This window comes from Narcine bancroftii, chromosome 6, assembly GCF_036971445.1.
Source record: "Narcine bancroftii isolate sNarBan1 chromosome 6, sNarBan1.hap1, whole genome shotgun sequence".
Lineage (NCBI taxonomy): Eukaryota > Metazoa > Chordata > Chondrichthyes > Torpediniformes > Narcinidae > Narcine > Narcine bancroftii.
Window position 1 is genome coordinate 243,170,549 of NC_091474.1, and position 20,636 is coordinate 243,191,184.

The 20,636-nt window shown below is 45.5% G+C and overlaps 1 long non-coding RNA gene across 1 annotated transcript; it reads left to right on the forward strand.

Moving 5' to 3' along the window:
- Window positions 1-5,537: 5,537 nt before the first annotated feature.
- LOC138735570 (uncharacterized) lies at window positions 5,538-19,258 on the forward strand. The gene is made up of 3 exons (XR_011339781.1): window positions 5,538-5,634; window positions 17,120-17,247; window positions 18,099-19,258. It is a non-coding gene; the product is annotated as an uncharacterized lncRNA (long non-coding RNA).
- Window positions 19,259-20,636: the final 1,378 nt, after the last annotated feature.

Sequence of the window (20,636 nt, forward strand, 5' to 3'; positions counted from 1 at the left end):
GCAGATACGCAAGGGAACATATAAATAGGAGGGGATTTCAACCTGAATTTGGATTCAAATATGGATAAAACTGGGAAAAAAATTAACAGAAAAAATAAAGTAACCAAATTTATAATTCAATCGATGCAAGAAATGCAACTTTTGGATATATGGAGGAAACAACACCCAAAGGAAAAGGAATATTCATATTATTCGGGTAGACATAAAACATACTCAAGAATAGACCTATTTCTGTTATCAGCTCGTATGCAAGATAGAGTAAGAAAAACAGAATATAAAGCTAGAATATTATCGGACCATTCACCCTTGATATTGACAGTAAAGTTAGAGGACATCCCTTCAAGAATGTATAGATGGAGATTAAACTCCATGCTACTTAAAAGACAGGATTTTAGAGAATTTATTGAACGACAAATTAAAATGTACTTTGAAATAAATACGGAATAGTGAAAGATAAGTTTATACTATAGGATGAAAGCGTTCATTAGAGGGTAAATAATAAGTTATGTAACCAAGATGAAGAAGGACTATAATCAGGGAATTGGCGTTTTTTTAAAACTTTTCCGAAGAGGGCTGGAATTCCCTGACTATAATCAGGAAACAGAGCAGGGACTATAATCAGGAAACAGAGCAGTTGGAAAGGGAAATAATAAATATAAAAAAGAATTAGCAATGAAGGAAGAAGAGAATTGGCAGATAAAAGAAGAGAATTGGCAGATAAAAAAATAAAATATGAAACACTACAAACATATAAGGTGGAGAAGAATATAATGAAGACAAAACAGAAATATTATGAACTAGGTGAAAAAACGCACAAAATTCTAGCATGGCAACTTAAGACAAAGCAAGCTAAGAAAATGGTATTGGCATCAAGGAAAAAAGACAAACAAATCACATATAATCCAACGGAGATCAATGAAAACTTTAGAGAATTCTATGAACAATTATACCAAACTGAAAACGAAGGGAAAGAGGGCAAAATAGATGAATTTTTAACTAAAATTGAACTACCAAAATTACAAATAGAGGAACAAAATAAATTAACAGAACCATTTGAAATAGTAGAAATACAAGAGATAATTAAAAAAACTACCAAAAAATAAAACACCAGGAGAGGATGGATTCCCAATAGAATTCTATAAAACATTTAAAGATTTATTAATTCCTCCCCTCCTGGAAGTAATCAACCAGATTGACAAAACACAAAGCTTACCAGATTCATGTAAAACAGCAATAATTACAGTAATACCAAAGCAAGAGAAAGATCCACTCGCACCAGCGTCTTATAGACCAATATCATTACTTAACACAGATTATAAGATAATAGCTAAACTATTACCAAACAGATTAGCAGATTATGTACCTAAAATGGTAAATCTAGACCAAACTGGATTTATTTAAAAAAGACGCACAACAGACAATATTTGTAAATTTATTAACTTAATTCATGCAGTAGAAGGTAATAAAGCACCTACAGTAGCAGTTGCTTTAGACGCAGAGAAGGCCTTTGACAGAGAAGAATGGAATTATTTATTCAAAGTATTGCAAAAATTCAGTTTACCAGAGAAGTATATTAATTGGATTAAAGCATTATATAAGGGGCCATTGGCGAAAGTGACAGTAAATGGATATATATCAAAGCAATTTAACTTAAGCAGATCAACAAGGCAGGGATGCCCACTATCACCCTTACTGTTCGCGTTAGCTATAGAACCACTAGCAGAATTGATAAGAACAGAAAATAATATAAAAGAGATAAAAATAAAAGACAAGGAATATCTTTGGCTTGGCTTCGCGGACGAAGATTTATGGAGGGGGTAAAAAGTCCACGTCAGCTGCAGGCTCGTTTGTGGCTGACAAGTCCGATGCGGGACAGGCAGACACGGTTGCAGCGGTTGCAGGGGAAAATTGGTTGGTTGGGGTTGGGTGTTGGGTTTTTCCTCCTTTGCCTTTTGTCAGTGAGGTGGGCTCTGCGGTCTTCTTCAAAGGAGGTTGCTGCCCGCCAAACTGTGAGGCGCCAAGATGCACGGTTTGAGGCGTTATCAGCCCACTGGCGGTGGTCAATGTGGCAGGCACCAAGAGATTTCTTTAGGCAGTCCTTGTACCTTTTCTTTGGTGCACCTCTGTCACGGTGGCCAGTGGAGAGCTCGCCATAAAACACGATCTTGGGAAGGCGATGGTCCTCCATTCTGGAGACGTGACCCATCCAGCGCAGCTGGATCTTCAGCAGCGTGGATTCGATGCTGTCGACCTCTGCCATCTCGAGTACTTCGACGTTAGGGATGTAAGCGCTCCAATGGATGTTGAGGATGGAGCGGAGACAACGCTGGTGGAAGCGTTCTAGGAGCCGTAGGTGGTGCCGGTAGAGGACCCATGATTCGGAGCCGAAGAGGAGTGTGGGTATGACAACGGCTCTGTATACGCTTATCTTTGTGAGGTTTTTCAGTTGGTTGTTTTTCCAGACTCTTTTGTGTAGTCTTCCAAAGGCGCTATTTGCCTTGGCGAGTCTGTTGTCTATCTCATTGTCGATCCTTGCATCTGATGAAATGGTGCAGCCGAGATAGGTAAACTGGTTGACCGTTTTGAGTTTTGTGTGCCCGATGGAGATGTGGGGGGGCTGGTAGTCATGGTGGGGAGCTGGCTGATGGAGGACCTCAGTTTTCTTCAGGCTGACTTCCAGGCCAAACATTTTGGCAGTTTCCGCAAAGCAGGACGTCAAGCGCTGAAGAGCTGGCTCTGAATGGACAACTAAAGCAGCATCGTCTGCAAAGAGTAGTTCACGGACAAGTTTCTCTTGTGTCTTGGTGTGAGCTTGCAGGCGCCTCAGATTGAAGAGACTGCCATCCGTGCGGTACCGGATGTAAACAGCGTCTTCATTGTTGGGGTCTTTCATGGCTTGGTTCAGCATCATGCTGAAGAAGATTGAAAAGAGGGTTGGTGCGAGAACACAGCCTTGCTTCACGCCATTGTTAATGGAGAAGGGTTCAGAGAGCTCATTGCTGTATCTGACCCGACCTTGTTGGTTTTCGTGCAGTTAGATAATCATGTTGAGGAACTTTGGGGGACATCCGATGCGCTCTAGTATTTGCCAAAGCCCTTTCCTGCTCACGGTGTCGAAGGCTTTGGTGAGGTCAACAAAGGTGATGTAGAGTCCTTTGTTTTGTCTCTGCACTTTTCTTGGAGCTATCTGAGGGCAAAGACCATGTCAGTGGTTCCTCTGTTTGCGCGAAAGCCGCACTGTGATTCTGGGAGAATATTCTCGGCGACACTAGGTATTATTCTATTTAGGAGAATCCTAGCGAAGATTTTGCCTGCAATGGAGAGCAGCGTGATTCCCCTGTAGTTTGAGCAGTCTGATTTCTCGCCTTTGTTTTTGTACAGGGTGATGATGGTGGCATCACGAAGATCCTGAGGCAGTTTTCCTTGGTCCCAACAAAGCTTGAAAAACTCATGCAGTTTGGCATGCAGAGTTTTGCCGCCAGCCTTCCAGACCTCTGGGGGGATTCCATCCATACCTGCTGCTTTACCACTTTTCAGTTGTTCGATTGCCTTATATGTCTCATCCAGGGTGAGAACCTCATCCAGCTCTAGCCTTAGGGGCTGTTGAGGGAGCTGGAGCAGGGCGGAATCTTGGACTGAGCGGTTGGCACTGAAAAGAGATTGGAAGTGTTCTGACCATCGGTTGAGGATGGAGATCTTGTCGCTGAGGAGGACTTTGCCGTCTGAGCTGCGCAGCGGGCTTTGGACTTGGGGTGAGGGGCCGTACACAGCCTTTAGAGCGTCGTAGAAACCCCTGAAGTCGCCAATGTCCGCGCTGAGCTGGGTTCGTTTGGCGAGGCTAGTCCACCACTCATTTTGGATCTCCCGGAGTTTGCGCTGAAGATGGCTGCATGCGCAACGGAAGGCTTGTTTCTTCTCTGGACAGGACGGCTTTGTAAGGTGAGCCTGGTGGGCAGCTCGCTTCTTTGCCAGCAGCTCCTGGATTTCCTGGCTGTTTTCGTCAAAAAATACCTTTTCATTTGGCTTTTAAGCTGCCCTCCATGCGGAGGCTGATTATGAAAAAGCCTTCTGTCTCTTTCCCTCACTGTCTCCCTGATGAACCAGCTCTCATAAAACAACTCCTTCCTCACTCTCTCTCTAGCCTTTCAAATTGCAGCAGCTGGGTAGCCCTCCTGGGACCCAGGTGCAATTTCTGGGGCAAAGGTGCTGGAGGCACCTTTTAAATTGTAGGGGAGATCTACCCATTAATTCACCAACCCAGTGATTTAAGGGGGATCCCGCCCCTGCAGTGACATGTCACATACTCACCACCGGATGTTCAGATGCTGGCTGGCCGGTGGCGCACACATGCAAGCGCTGACATCATGGGTCGGCCATTTTCATTTTCAAATCAGCCATGGACGAGATCTAGGTAAGTTCAACTGGGTTCCCTGACCACTGAGTGGGCAAATGCATCAGCTCATGATTGAATGGTGGGGCGGACTCGATGGGCTGAATGGTCTGTTTCTGCTCCTATTTCTTTTGGTCTTAAACTTGAGGAAATTTGGCATGTCCCTGAGGTGCGCCGTAGAAAGTTTTCCAGGGACACAAAAAACTGCAGATGCTAGCATCTTGAATGAGCAAAGAGAAGCTAGACCACCTCATTAAATGACATAGAAGGACAGAGGTACTTCCTTGAGTTCCTGACTAAGGAGTTCCAATATATGCTCCCATGTAATATTTTAGTTAGGCCATACTTGATGTATTCTCTGAAATTTTGGTTGCCCTATTACAGGACAGATGTTCAGGCTTTGGAAAAGTATACTCTTCAGGTGCATTTCAGCTTGGAACAGGAATGGCGCTGCCCAAGACCACAAGAAGCTATAGGGAGCTGTGAACTCAGCTCAGGTCACCGCACAAACCAATTTCTCCTCCATTGACTCTGTCTATGCCTCCCACCATTTCAGGGCTCATCCTTACCTCTCTTATCTCCCATTCCATTGGGCAGGTTATCCATGGGTTTGAAATCATGAACCTCCAGATTCAGCAGTTCAACGGGTAGTGCTACAGCACCAATCCATCGGCTCCGGAGGGCGCTATGAGGCACCTCTTGACATGAATAGGATGCTGGAGCAGCCTTTTAGGGCTGCTGTCTGAAAGGTGAGTCTTAAGTTTCAAATCTGCTTTTGTAGCCGGCCTCCAGGCAGAGGCCTGACCTGAAATGGCCTAGAGTAATCTGGTGTCTGAAATATTTTGTCAGAATGAAAATGCACAAGATCGACTTAAAGATACGATTCACTGGGATATCCGATGCATGAAGAAAACACCGGAAATGGTAAAAGAAATTATATTGGTAGACAAAACAAAAGACTGAGTGAATATATAATTGGACAAGCGGTCATGGCTTTTTTGTTAAAGCCAAGATTGTTAAACATTTGGCCAGGACTGATTCGGGAGATCTATTTCAACTTGTAACTGATACTTGTTGCTAGGTTCTCTGGGTTAATCATTTCCCCACTTGTTTACGCACTGTGTGGAGAGTTCACTGAGTGGCAGCAGCCGACGTACTGAGGACATTCTCAAGAGTCGATGCCTCAAGGAAGCAGCCTCTATCATCAAGGACATCACCACCCAGGTCCTACCATCAGAGAGGAGGTACAGGAGTAAAACACGAAAATCTGCAGACACCGTGGTTGAAGTAAAACAATGCTGGAGAAACGGTGTACTTTATATAGGAAAGATAAAGATACATAAAAAAATTTCTGCCTTGAGCCCCACATCAAGGTACGACAAGATGTAAACAGATGTCCGAACAAAATAGTGGGGGTGAGAGGGGCAGCGAGAGGAGCACACAGTCCCACAGGCAGGAGGTAATGGGTGGATAAGGGTGGGAGGGGGCACCAGCAAACAAGAGGAGGAGGGGATGGCTCTGTGAATGGAGAAGGAAAGGGGTGGAGAGCTGGAGGAAAGGAGACAGAGGGAATGGAAAGGGAGGGAGAACAGAGAGAAGGCAGGCAGAAACCGGAGAAGTCAATGTTAATGCCATCCAGTTGGAGAATGGCCTGATGGAAATGTAGGTGTTGCCCTTCCAATTTAAGGGTGGTCTTGGGTTTGACAGAACATGAGGCCACAGCAGACGTGTCAGTATGGGAGTAGGCCACAGAATTGAAATGGTTGGCCACACTCAACATTATAAAAACAGCTTTATCATCTTCTGCCATCAGATTTTTGAACAGATAATGAGGCTCTGAACACTCTCATTTTTTTTCTTTTTTTTGCATTAATTTAAAAAAGAATCATATTTAGGAATTGTATTTTATAGCAATTTCCCCTATAATGCGTAAACTACTGCCCCAAAACAACAAATGTTGTGACACATTCATGGCAATAAATCTGATTCTGATGTGGTAGTTGCTTTCAAGATATACCAACATGACCCGTTGTCATGACCAGTAGGTAGCAAATACCTCCTCCTAACACTCTCTTTCAATGCTCCGTATCCTGCCCTTCCCGTCGCTTCCTCAACTCCTCCATCATCCACTCCCCCCACCTCATCCACTCCCCCCACCTCATCCACTCCCCCCACCTCATCCACTCCCCCCACCTCATTCTCCAAACTTGGAGGGGATTAGCCCAGCAGAACTTAACCCCCCTCTCAGATAATGCATCCCTCTGCCACACAAAGGTGATATCCACTGATAGAGAGTGTGTTGGTTTGTTGGAAACTTAGAATACAGGTTTAATTCAAGTAACCAAATAAAAGCCCTTTGAGGGGGAGGGAGATGGAGAGAGAGGAGAGTGCAGTGAACTGGAATTCACTGTCTATGTAGTGTTCAGAAGGCTGGCTCCTCCCCTGGCTCCACCCTCACCTACCCCAATATAAACCCTGATTTTCCTGCCTTACCTCAGATTCACCTGAGGACTATTGTGTCTACTGGCCATTGATTATAAGTTATTAAAAGCATGTTTGTACCTCTCATTTGTCTCTGAGTGCAATCAGTCATGTTACAATTTTAACAGCTTAACTTTGAAATGGGATGGAAGCCCTGTGAAGCCAGGCATGCTCCAGATCAACCCTCTGTCCCCTGAGGCCCCAGAGGAATTCATTTGCTGACTGGGGTGCTTCCAGTCCTACCTGACGGCCACACAGACGTCCCAACTCAGATGGTCTCTGGAGATCTGCACTTCTCTCTCAAGTCAGCACCAAGGGGTTCGTTGACATCAGAGACTGTGCTACGTACGAGTCGGCCATAGAAGGCTTGAAGACCCGCTATATGAGGCCCCAGAACGATGTGCTGGAGAAGCACCAACTCTCTCAAGGTCAGCAGCATCCAGGTGAGTTGCTGGACGACTATGTTCTTGAACTGTGGGCTCTGACCTGAAAATGCCACTATGAAGCGGCCTCGGCCCAGGTGAGAGAGGGGGAACAAATCTGGGACACCCTCACGGCAAGAGTGAGGTCGAGATACGTGAGGAAGAAAGTTTTGTCTAGCACCCTGGAGCTGGCAAAAGCACTTGAGCAAGTCCAACTGGGAGCTGATGACCTCACAGGCGAAAACCGTAGCTTTTCAGAGGACCAGGTCATCAGTGGCACCTGCAGCCCCAGCACCAACCACAGCGGCCATAAGCGAACAAGGTTGCTACTGCTGTGGACAGGCACAGCATCCCCATGCCCAATGCCCCACAAAGGACTGTGTGCACAGGATGCGGTAAGTGAGGGCACTGGGTGAAGGTCTGCTGGGCTAAAGGAAGCCCAAAGAGTGTGAACACGTGTACAACCCCTGAATCATCACTTGACCCATGCCTGAGTCCCGGTGCTGGCCTCCGCCGCTCCGTGCTGTTCGCCGCCAGCGTCTTGCTGTGCCTCATGCTGGGACCTGCCACCAGAAGTAAAGCATTGTGGGAAGCCATGGTGGCCATCTTGCTGTGCCTCGAGGTTGGTGCCACCGAGTCCTTCATCGGACCAAGGTGGAGGGCGGCCATCTTGCCGCGCCTCATGGTCGACACCATCTTGTCTGGCTGCGGGCCAAGAGGAGAGTCGACATCAGCATGGGGAGTAACGGGGTTTCTGGAGCATTGGCGTTGGTCGTCCTGGATCAGGCAATACCTCACCAATTGAATAATTCAATGATGGAGGTGAGGGTAAATAGACACTAAACTCTGCGACTGCTCTGCAGTCCAACTTAAGAGTGTACCTGATGGACTATCTTATTTTCCTAGCTTCACACTCGCACTCTGCGATGATCCAGGGATATTGTATAGTACATCTAACTGTAAAAGGGGGGGGGGGGGTAATTCTGTAAGTTCTGATTGTATGTATTGAAGGATTTGTGTGCTCCTGCGTTGTTGGGGCTGGACTTCCTGTGTCACTTTAAAAGCGTGACCATGAAGTACTCTGGTCCACTTCCTCCAATCACAGTGCGGAACGGAAGTTCCCAAAAGCCAGATGCCACTTGCGGTCTCTCAACCCTAAATTTTGATATCCCCCCCCACCACTGTTTCCGAACCTGACTCCTGATTGCAAACCAATAGCTACAAAGAGCAGGTGATTCAATGAGTGGGATCGGGAATTTATTAGAGCTGAGACATAGCGGCTGCTCAAGGAAAACATCATTGAGCCTGGCAACAACCCATGGAGAGCCCAGGTGGTAGTCAAGAAAGGGGAAGAAAAGTCCAGGCTAGTGATTGACTATAGCCAAACAATTAATTGTTTCACACTCCTGGACACTTACCCCCTCCCTCGAATTTCAGACATGGTAAACGAAATTGCGCAGTACCGGGACTTTTCAACCATCGACCTGAAAGCTGCTTACCATCAGTAACTGATCTGTTCTGAGAACTGCCCCTACACTGCATTTGAGGCAGATGGACGGCTCTATCAGTTCCGGAGGGTCCTTTTTGATATCACCAATGGGCCTCGGTCTTCCCGAGACAGATGGACAAAATGATCAATGAGCACGGGTTAAAGGTCACCTTCTCTTACCTCGACAACATCACCATTTGTGGACACTCTCTGGAAGACCATGATGCCAACCTCCTTAGGTTTCTCCACATGGTCAAGGCCCTGAACCTCACGTACAACTCCAGTAAGTGTGTGGTGTTCCAGATGAAACGTCTGGCGATCCTGGGCTATGTGGTGGAGAATGGCGTCATTGGCCCTGACCCCGATCAAATATGCCCTGTGTTAGACCTCCCAATCCTGAGGAACATGAAAGCCTTAAGTTGGTGCCTGGGCTTCTTCTCCTACTATGCCCATTCGATCCCTCATTACATGGATAAGGTCCGCCCCCTCTCAAAGTCCACCCCTTTCCCATTATCGGCTTTCAACTACATCGCAAAAGCCACCATGTATGCAGTAGACAAGAACGCATCCTTTCAGGCGGAAAGCGATGCCTCTGACATAGTTCTGGCCACTACCCTTAACCAGGTGGGCAGGCCAGTTGCCTTTTTCTCCCGCACTCTACAAGGCCACGAACTTCGGAACCAATCTGTGGAGAAAGAGGCTCAAGCCATTGTAGAAGCCATCAGGCACTGAAGACATTACATGGCTGGCAGAAACTTTACACTGCTCAACAACCAGCGATCAATGGCATTTATGTTTAATAATGAAAAAAGGGGAAAAATAAAGAATGTTAAGATCGCTAGGTGGAGGATTGAACTCTCTACCTATAATTTCGACATAGCATACAGGCCAGGTACTCTCAATGAGTCTCCAGATGCCTTTTCAAGAGAAAGCTGTGCCTCTGCACACACCGGCCAGTTGTGGTCACTGCACAATGAGCTTTGCCATCCAGGCATCACCAGCATGGCTCATTTCACCAAGTAAGCAACCTGCCCTACTCCATTGAGGACATTAGGGAAATGATCAGGTCCTACCAGGTCTGCGCGGAGTGTAAGCCACACTTCTACCACTCCGACAAAGCGTGCCTGATGAAGGCATCCTGCCCCTTCAAATGACTCTGTCAATTTCAAGGGTCTCCTCCCTTCCACCAATGATTACGTGTACTTTCTCTATGTCATCGACCAGCATTCATGTTTTCCGTTCGCCATCCCTTGCCCAGACATGACCACCACCACGGTCATCAGGGCCTTACACTCTATTTTCACCCTGTTCGAGTAACCCAGCTATATGCATAGCGACCGGGGCTCATCATTTATGTGCGAAGAGCTACAACAGTACCTGCTCGTAAGGGGCATTGCCTCAAGCAGGACAACTAACTACAATCCCTGGGGGAATGGACAAGTTGAAAAAGAGAACGCAACTATATGAAAGGCCGTGAAATTGGCTCTCCCTTCCAAAGGCTTTCCAGACTCAAGCTGACAAGAATTCCTACCCATAGTGTTCCACTCCATAAAGTCACTCCTCTGCACGGCGACCATGCAACTCCTCACGAGCTTATGTTTACATTCCAGAGAAAATCCAAGCCTGGGACTACTCTCCTGGCTTGGTTAATGGCACCACGGCCAGTCCTGTGGAGAAAGCACGTGAGGAGGAACAAGTCAGAACCCCTGATCAAGAGGGTTCACCTGCTGCCTGCCAACCCAATGTATGCCTATGAGGCATACCCTGATGGCAGAGAGGACCTGGACACCCACTGGAATTGAGGATCCGATGCCTCAAGTGTGCCAGAAACTACCTAGTACCCCACTCAGGGTCCTGGAGGACACTGCTCGGGAAGTAGACCAATCCACCCCACAACCTGAGCTGGAGCCCTCGAGACCCACTGACCCCGTACTACAGGGGGTCCAGGAGGCCCAAAGTCCTCCAGTACTGCGGTGTTCGACCAGAATTACCAAACCTCCTGACAGACTTAATGTAAATATTTGTAAAGTATTTGTTTTTTTTGAATGAATGTTTTTCACCCACAGGCTCAATTCTGAAGGAAGGGTTGAATGCAGTGATCTGGAATTCACGGTCTATGTGGTGTTCAGATGACTGGGTCCACCCCCAACTTCCCCAATATAAACCCTGGTTTTCCCTCCTTACCTCAGATTCATCTGAGGATTATTGTGTCAACCGGCCGTTGATTGTAAACTATTAAAAGCCTGTTTGTACTCTTCACTTGTGTCTAAGGAGTGGATTCAGTCATGTTACAGAGAGGAGGAGGAGAAGGGGAAGGGGAGGGAGAGGTAGATGTGGAGGGGGAGGGAGAAAGGGAGTAAGGAGGAGAGAGGGGTAGGAGACGAGGAGGGGAGAGGGACAATGTGATAGATTGTCAGACAGAAGCAAGTCGGGGAGAGTATTTGTTTGGGAGGAGGTTTTATCAGAGAAGGAAGGTTCAGTTTATTAAGGAATGTGAGTGGACTGATCAACAAAAAGAGAATGTGGCAGAGGGTGTCATTAATCAAGGAGAGAGAGGGGCAGACTGTTTATTACAAGTGTGGAGATGGGGAAATGAATATCAGAGCAAGAATGTGAAGGGCAAGGACAGTTTTTCTCGGGGGGGGAGGCTGTTCATTTGATGGACATTGCAACAGAAAGAGGGAGAGCGCAAAGGGAATCTTTGTTTATCGGAAAGAGTGAGTGTGGAGGAAACGATTTAGGAGTGAGAGTACGGGAAGAGTACTTCTCGAGAGAACACACAAAAATGTGAGAAACAAAAGCTGCAAAAGCTATTTGTCTCTCATAACTGTTCCTCCAAACAATAAGATTATGGCTGATCTTTTCTGCAACTAACACCAGAACCCTGGATTCCCTTAATAGCTAAACATCTGTTGATCTGCCTTGAACACACTCAGTGGCTGAGCATTCACAGGTGGAGAATTTCAGTTGACAGTAGTGACCTTGAACTTACAGTCCACTGCCACTTTAAATATCCATCCCGGTATCACTCAGATTGCGATCTCCAACACTAATACCGAGGCCCAATGTGAGCTGGAGGAACAACACATCTTTCCTCTAAGCACATGGCAGCTCATGCCACTCAACATTAAATGTAACCATTTCAGATCATTTGCTTTTCCTGCATGTGTCAGAACTGTCCAGTGTTGTTGCAAGTTCCAGTTTATTGTGATACGTATTGAGGAGCAGTGAGAACGCTTGATTTATATGTAGTCCAGGTGTACAGCAATAAGAACACAGTGCAGAGTTACAGAGATCAGAGCAAAGGCAACATCATTTTACTAATGTGAGGCTCTTTCAGGAGTCTGATAGTGTCAGGAAATAAACTGTCCTTGAATCTGGTGGTGTGTGAACTTGTCTTCATGAATCCTCTTCACAAGGAGCTGATAGTGATTTTAGAAGAAGAAGCCAAGAAACAACGCACCTGATACACAATTCTGCAAGTTTGGGCTCACCAATGTCTTATACAACTTTAACATAACATCTCAACACCTGTGCTAAATACTTCAATTTATGAAGGCCAATGTTCCAAAAGCTCTGTTTATAACCCTACCTCCCTATGAAACCATTTTCAAGGGATTATGCCTCTATCTTCACACATCTCTCTGTTCTGCTGCACCCCACAGTTCCCTACCATTTACTGTGCATGTCCTATTCTGCTTCACCAACTCCTCACAGATGTCCCCATTAAGTTCCATCTGTCATTTTACAGACCATTTTTCCAGCTGGTCCAGATATTATTGAGAGCCTTCCTGGCTGTTCACTACATCCCCCAATCTTAGTGTCATCTGCAAATTTGCTGATCCAATTTACCGCACTTTCATTACCATTATCAGATTGCTGTTATTACAGAGCCAGCGACCCAGGTTTGAATATGGCGATGTCTGTATGGAGTTTGTATGATCTCCCCATGTCCGCGTGGGTTTCCTCTGGGTGCTCTAGTTTCCTCCCAAATTCCAAAGACGTATGGTGTTAATGGATCACCTGGGTGTATTTGGGTGGCATGGAAGGGTCTCTTACATATATCTCCAAATTAAAAATTAAATATAGATGAAAAACAACGGGAAGCATGTTTGGTGTAGCGGTTAGCACCATCTTTATAGCGCCAGGGTTTGAATCCCAGGCGGTCTGTCAGGAGTTTGTACGTTCTCACCATGTAATGGACCCAACACTGATCCCTGAGGCCCACCACTAGTCACAGGCCTCCAGTTAGAGAGGCAGTCCTCTACCACCATTTCTGGCTTCTCCCACAAAACCAGTGTTTAATCCAATTTACTACCTCATCCTGGATGCCAAGTGATCTTGACCAACCTCCCATGTGGGACCTTGTCGAATATATTTTAAGAGATATAAATGCAAAACATTTCAAGTCAATATTTTCATAGTGAGTAATATTATTCCAGCTCTTAACATGAACTCATCTTCAGTTATCATCCATCTGTAAATAGCTCATGCGGTTTCAACACAAATAGAGGAATGAAGTCATGATTCTGGAGAGGAGGCAAAAAAGATTTAGGAGGGTGCTTCTATGTTGGTGTATTTGAGTTATTAAAAGAAAATGGATAGGCTGGGACTTTTCTCCCTGGAGTGTAGAAGGCTGAGTGGTGACCTTATATAAATCACGAGGGGTATTGCTTAGGTCAATGGTTTTAAAACTGCCCCCCTAAACTCACATTCCACGCCTTCGGTGCTCTGTTATTAGTAAGGGATTGCTTAAGGTAGATTGTGAGTGGGAAAGTAAGGTTGAGAATCACTGCTCTAGACCCAGTTGTTACTGAAATATTTTGCTTGAGAAAATTGGTCCATTTCCTTTGGAGTTATGAAACTGTGGACATAAGTCAATGAGGTACGATTAAAACAGTGGTTTTCAAACTTTTTTTCTTTCCACTCACATCCCAAGTCTTTGGCTTGGCTTCGCAGACGAAGATTTATGGAGGGGGTAAAAGTCCACGTCAGCTGCAGGCTCGTTTGTGGCTGACCAGTCCGATGCGGGACAGGCAGACACGGTTGCAGCGGCTGCAGGGGAAAATTGGTTGGTTGGGGTTGGGTGTTGGGTTTTTCCTCCTTTGCCTTTTGTCAGTGAGGTGGGCTCTGCGGTCTTCTTCAAAGGAGGTTGCTGCCCGCCAAATTGTGAGGCGCCAAGATGCATGGTTTGAGGCGATATCAGCCCATTGGCGGTGGTCAATGTGGCAGGCACCAAGAGATTTCTTTAGGCAGTCCTTGTACCTTTTCTTTGGTGCACCTCTGTCACGGTGGCCAGTGGAGAGCTCGCCATATAACACGATCTTGGGAAGGCGATGGTCCTCCATTCTGGAGACGTGACCCACCCAGCTCAGCTGGATCTTCAGCAGCGTGGACTCGATGCTGTTGACCTCTGCCATCTCGAGTACTTCGACGTTAGGGATGAAAGCGCTCCAATGGATGTTGAGGATGGAGCGGAGACAACGCTGGTGGAAGCGTTCTAGGAGCCGTAGGTGATGCCGGTAGAGGACCCATGATTCGGAGCCGAACAGGAGTGTGGGTATGACAACGGCTCTGTATATGCTTATCTTTGTGAGGTTTTTCAGTTGGTTGTTTTTCCAGACTCTTTTGTGTAGTCTTCCAAAGGTGCTATTTGCCTTGGCGAGTCTGTTGTCTATCTCATTGTCGATCCTTGCATCTGATGAAATGGTGCAGCCGAGATAGGTAAACTGGTTGACCGTTTTGAGTTTTGTGTGCCCGATGGAGATGTGGGGGGGCTGGTAGTCATGGTGGGGAGCTGGCTGATGGAGGACCTCAGTTTTCTTCAGGCTGACTTCCAGGCCAAACATTTTGGCAGTTTCCGCAAAGCAGGACGTCAAGCGCTGAAGAGCTGGCTCTGAATGGGCAACTAAAGCGGCATCGTCTGCAAAGAGTAGTTCATCCCAAGTAATCCCTCACTAATCACAGAGCATGTATGGCATAGGGAATACTTAAGGTGGAATATGAGTTTAGGGGGGAAGTTTGAAAACCATTGGCTAGGTGGATGGTCAGACTTTTGCCACCCCCTCCCCTGAGGGTACAGGATTCTACATCTCGAGGACATTGGTTTAAGGTGACGAGGGAAAGATTTAGAAGGGATCTGTGGGGCACCTCTTTCCTCATACACAGGTTGGTGGGTATGTGGTATCAGCTGCCAGAGGAAGCAATAAAGACAAGTACTATTAAGGTATTTGTGGTAAACCACTGTTATTCTGTGATTGGCTACTGCTGGCTGGACTCACCTCCTGAGACCGATCCTACCTATTACCCCTTTACACGCTCCTCAGTCTTCCTGCCATGACCAGTCAATAAGGTTGGTTGGTGATCCAGTCTATCAGTTTTACAACCTCAGTCTTTTATGGTAATTGATGGTGCATCAATTTTATTGACTATATTTTTCAACATAGATTCTTGTTCCTTTGAGCCCCAAATGCATTCAAACTCTGGCTAAGTTGCTAAGTTGCTTTGAGGACTTCCTGATGGTGACCATGAATGTCGTTAACACGGACAAGGTCAGACTGAAGCTCCTCTTCTCATAAATTGGACCCCTGGTCTTCCCAATGATCAATGATGCCAAACCATATGCGGAGGCCATGGGTACACTGAAGGTCCAGTATCGCAGAAGGCTGAACAAGGTCTATGGTAGGCACCTTCTAGCCACCAAGAAGCAGCAACCTGGTGAGTTGACTGCCGAGTACCTACAGGCCCTCAAGGACGTGCAACTGTAAGGCCGTGATGGCTGCGTAGAATGCAGAGGAACTCATCCAGGACGTATATGTGGCCGGCACCTGCACTGCATACATAAGACAGTGATTCCTGGAGCAGAAGGTACTTGACTTGCAAGAGGTGGTTGAATTAACAGAGATGCTGGAGGTGGCCCTCCAAAGCTTGGATGACTATTCAGCTGCCTCTTGGCTGCCGCAGGTGCCGATATCGTGGGACAGGGGACTGTCTCGAACTGTGAACGAATGGTTGCAGGCATCATCGCAATCCTCTAGCAACCTGACCATGGCTGCTGTGACAGGCGATCACCCCAAATGCTACTTCTGCGGGCAGGGTAAGCACCCATGAAAACACTGCCCTGTCATGGACATCCATGGACCTGAAAGGTTTTAACTAATTTGCTCTGGCTACACTACTTGGTGCTTCCCTTCTGTTTTTTTTGATAAAGGCAAATAAATTAACAGGCAATTCGGTTGTCAAAAAATTGTTACCAATTTGGTTTCAATTCAGGCACTGTTTTGAACTGATAAATTCTTCTTTATCTGTTCTGATGATGAATAATTTCTTTTGCCTTGATTGTGTTTTTCATAAATGGACAAAAAAGGCCATCACTTCATTTTTTTGATTTATTTGTAGTCAGCTGTTTTATGACTTTTGAGCATTTGTCACATAATCTCCCTAAATTCCATTTAAAAAAAAATATTTACAGGTTAGAGATTTTCTGAGAAACCAAGTGACTACTTTTCCGATCTCCCATAAATGTAATTGTATTGACTTATTTTTTTCGGTTAAATAGGATTAATTTTTAAAATGCATTGCTTTTCTATGAATAAAATTAAGAGTGCTTGGGAGAGCGACTCACCAACTATTCTTTCCAAGAATATATGGACCAAGCATTCAAAATGGGTTCCTTCCTCTTCCATTTGTGCACGCCATTCACTTGCTCAATTCAAGGTAGTATAGAGAGCACATCTATCCAAAGATCAATTAGCTACGATTTTTCCTACCATCAACCCTGTATGTGACAGATGTCAAAATAGGGTTCCTTATTTCATGAGTTTTGGTCCTGTTCATTATTACATCACTATTGGAAGGAAATTTTAATGCATTTTCCGGTATTTTCTCGGTTACTATTCAACTCCATCCCATTACACCTTTATTTGGTGCGATGATAGAGAACAGTCGATGATCGGGAGCGGATTGCCATGTGATAGCTTTTGCCATTTTAATGGCTAGAAGATGTATTTGCTAAGGTGGAAGGACTCGATCCTTCACAGTTACGCTCAATGGATGACACAAACCTTATCGTACTTGAACTGCAAGATGATTAGATGTAATGTTTTGAAAACTTAAGTTAAGTTTAATAAAATGTGGCACAGTTTTCTGGAATAGTTTAATGTTTAATGAATAGTGGTTGACTGTTTTGTATGTTACATACAAAACGTTTGTAGTCTCTTCCTGACTTTACTTATTTACATATAAGGCAATTTACTATCTTTTATGGTTTAAGGCTTTGTCTTTTTTCAAGTTTAGGATTAGTTAGTTACAGTCTTTTTTCCTTGTTTTTTCCTGCAGGAACAAGAGATAGAATATTGAATTCCTCATGAACGTATGTTTGCCTTCCCTATGAATTCTACACTAGGGACTACGCTGCCTGCCTGGCTGACCTCCCCAGGAGTGGTCCTGCTTCGGAAGCATGCCAGGTAATCTAAGACTGACCCAGTGGTTGAGAGGGTCCACCTCCTCCACACAAACCCCAATCCGTCTACATGGGTGTGAGGACATGGTCTCCATTTGGAATTTGGCACAATTAGACACCCCTTCGACCTGCAGTTGACCACCCACAGACACTCTCCCCCACTGCCACCTTGGGGGTCCCTGAACCTTCTGCTGACCACACTCCACCCCCAGCAACTGTTGTCACCTATGATGCATCAGCATCCCACTCCCTCCGATGAACTGTAACTGGTGATGAAAGACCAGCCACGCAAGGTGCCCAGGGAACCAAGGTGGTGCCCCAACCATTACCACATCATTGACTGTGGTAGAGGAGACCTCTGAACAGAATTGACCTATAAAATATGTATATGTGTATATATTTGCTCTGTTATTTTCTCTAACCCCACAGGACTCTTTTTAAAAAGGAGAGGTGAATGTGGCAAACCACTGTTATACTGTGATTGGCTACTGCTAATTGGACACATCACCAAAGACCAATCCTACCCACAATTCCTTGCAAGTTCCCCAGTCTTCCTCCCATGATCAGTCGATGAGGTTGGTTGTTGCTCCAGTCAATAGTCAATAAAAGCCTATTGGTTTCATAACCTTAGTCTTTTTTGGTAATTGATGGAGCATCAGCATTTAAAAGACATTAGTACAGATACATGGATAGGGAAGGTTCAGATGGGCATGGGCCAAACATAAGCAAATGGGATAGCTCCAGGAGTCGGGCTGAAAGATTTATGTCTGTCTAAAAAGGTCAGTGGTTCCTGAACTGTGGCCCACCCCCAGAACTTTTTAACCTATTAATTTAAAATGCTTGCCTCATTTTCAGATTAAAATGAAGTCTTTGCTGTGAGAAGGTACTGAAAGGACTGTAGAGAGCCAGGCAGCACTCCACGGAAACCCAGAGATTGCATATCCTCGGAAGATGGGTGAGCAGCCAGCTGTGATGGGCCCTTTGCTTACTTCCAACAGACTGAGGTTGAGCATACACTTCCAGCTGAACAGTACAACTACGTGGCAAGAACAAATAATACAGTACTCGGTTCTACGCTGCATGGGTTGTGGGAATCAGCAAGAAGATGGAACTGAGGCCAAAATAAGATCTGCCACAACCTTATGGTGGCTGATAGGTCAATACCATCTTTTTAAGTTCTGACTTGGATCTTTCTTGATGAATCAAGGTGAGGAATATTAGCTAACATACACCAAAAGTATCATACAGGACCATGTGCTCCCTAGGGGATTGTCATTGCAGTTTGAAAGCTCTGGTTTGCTGTTGCTAGGGCTGAGTGCTGGGTGGTGTGATCAGTGCCAGTAATCAGGGATTAGGTGATCATCCATGTCATCAGCTGTTGGATACTAGTGTAATTCAGGATCAGCAAAGATTTGGGACGCTAAATTTGTCACAAGATGTCTGAAGGCTTTTAGATGAAGATTCCCTGACTGGGGAGGGCCCCACAGCAGTCATGTCCTTAACCCTCAGAGATGTGGAACTTTAGAGGAAGTCACAGGTCGATGTTGGTGAAGAAGGTATTAGGCACACTTGTCTTCATCGGTAAAGGCATTGAGGGTAGGTGCTGGGATTTCATGTTACAACTGTACAATATGTTGGTGAGACTACACTTGGAGTACTGTGTGCAGTTCAAGTCATCCAGCTTTCAGAAAGATTTGCAAGAGTGTTACTGGGTCTGGCGGGCTTGTGTTATTGTGGTGAACCCACTATTGTACATATTCATTATATGTAAATTCCATGACCTTTCCTGGTTGACCCTGCTCTCACTGGCCAGCTCATGGCTCCTCCCCTTCCCCCCCCCCCCCCCCCCACTATAAAGGCTGTCATGCCACAAGCCTGCCCCCAGTTCGAGTCCGGGTCAATGCGAGTGACCAACACAGGGCTGCTGCCCATCTCTTGCAAATAAAAGCCTCCAGTTTCAGTAACTTCAGTCTTTGTGCAATTGATCATGCCGTGCATCAATTATGGGAAGCTTCTCTCTGGGGTATGGGAGGCTGAGGGTTATAAAATCATAAGGGGCATAGATAAGGTCACGAGAGATGGTATTTCTTCCGAGGACAGGGGAGTCTAAAACTAGAGGGCAGAGTTTTAAGGTCAGAAAGGCAAGGCTTAAAGCAGCTGAAGGGCAACCTTTTTCACACAGTGAAAATAAGCTGCCAGAGCAAGTGGTAGAGAAGGGACTATGAATGAACAAAGAGAAGGTGAAATGACTCAACAATTAAGGCAGCATGCATGGAGACAGGGCCGGAACAACGTAGTGGCGAAAGTAGCGTATGCTACGGGCCCCACATTTTAAAGGGGCTATGAATTATGATCTTAAACATTTTCGTTCTCATCTTTGGGCAGCAGCTACGAGCTATCACACTGATAGTCTGTGTTAATAACTCTGATTAAAGGTGATAATTGGCTATGAAGGAAGGATTGAATCAGAACGCAACAGATTGGAAAATGAAGAAATCATTGAATAACTTCAATATAGTGCCAGACTGAAAACCCAATGGAGATATTTGAATTTGTGATGATTACAATGTCACCATTAATAAAGCTCTGCAAATTACAGAACACCCCATGCCCAGAGTGGAGGGGTTAAATGGCAGGAAAAAGTTCACAAAACTGGATTTATCACAGTGTATCAGCAAATCAAATTGGATAAGGCATCAAAAAAGAATGTAGCAATCAATACTCATTTGGGGTTATTCACGTATACTCGAATGCCATACAGCAGCTCCTGCAACATTTCAAGCAGTCATGGACAAATTGCTGCGCAGAATAAATGTGGGTTTCTACCTGGAGGACATCGTTATTACAGGACGGGACGATGCAGAGTATCCATCGAACCTAGAAAAAGTCCTAACCCGATTACATCAAGCAGACATCCAGCTACACCAAGACAAAAGTGTTTATATTTATGGTATCCTCAGTAACAAATTTAGGGTTTATAATTAAAAATCCGAATAGATATGGCAGAGTACCCTGCCCATGGTTTAGTCAGCCATTATCGGAAGCACATCCCAAACATGCCCACGCTGTGGAACCCACTGAACCAGTTATTAAAAAAAAAAGAGGTTCTGGAACACAAAAACTAATGACACGTTCAATCGTTTAAAAGAGCTGTGGACCACAAGCAGTAAGGCGCTCATTCCCTACGACCCAGACAAAGAAGTGACTCTAGCGGCTGATGCTTCGCCAATAGTTTGGGAGCAGTATTATCACAGGTCACAGATAAAAAGAAAGCAACCAATGGCTTATGCATCCTGCTCATTGATGGCTTGTGAATGTAGTTATGGACAACTGGAGAAAGAAGGACTGGCCATAATATTTGGAATCAAAAGATTTCACTAAGATTTGTATGGT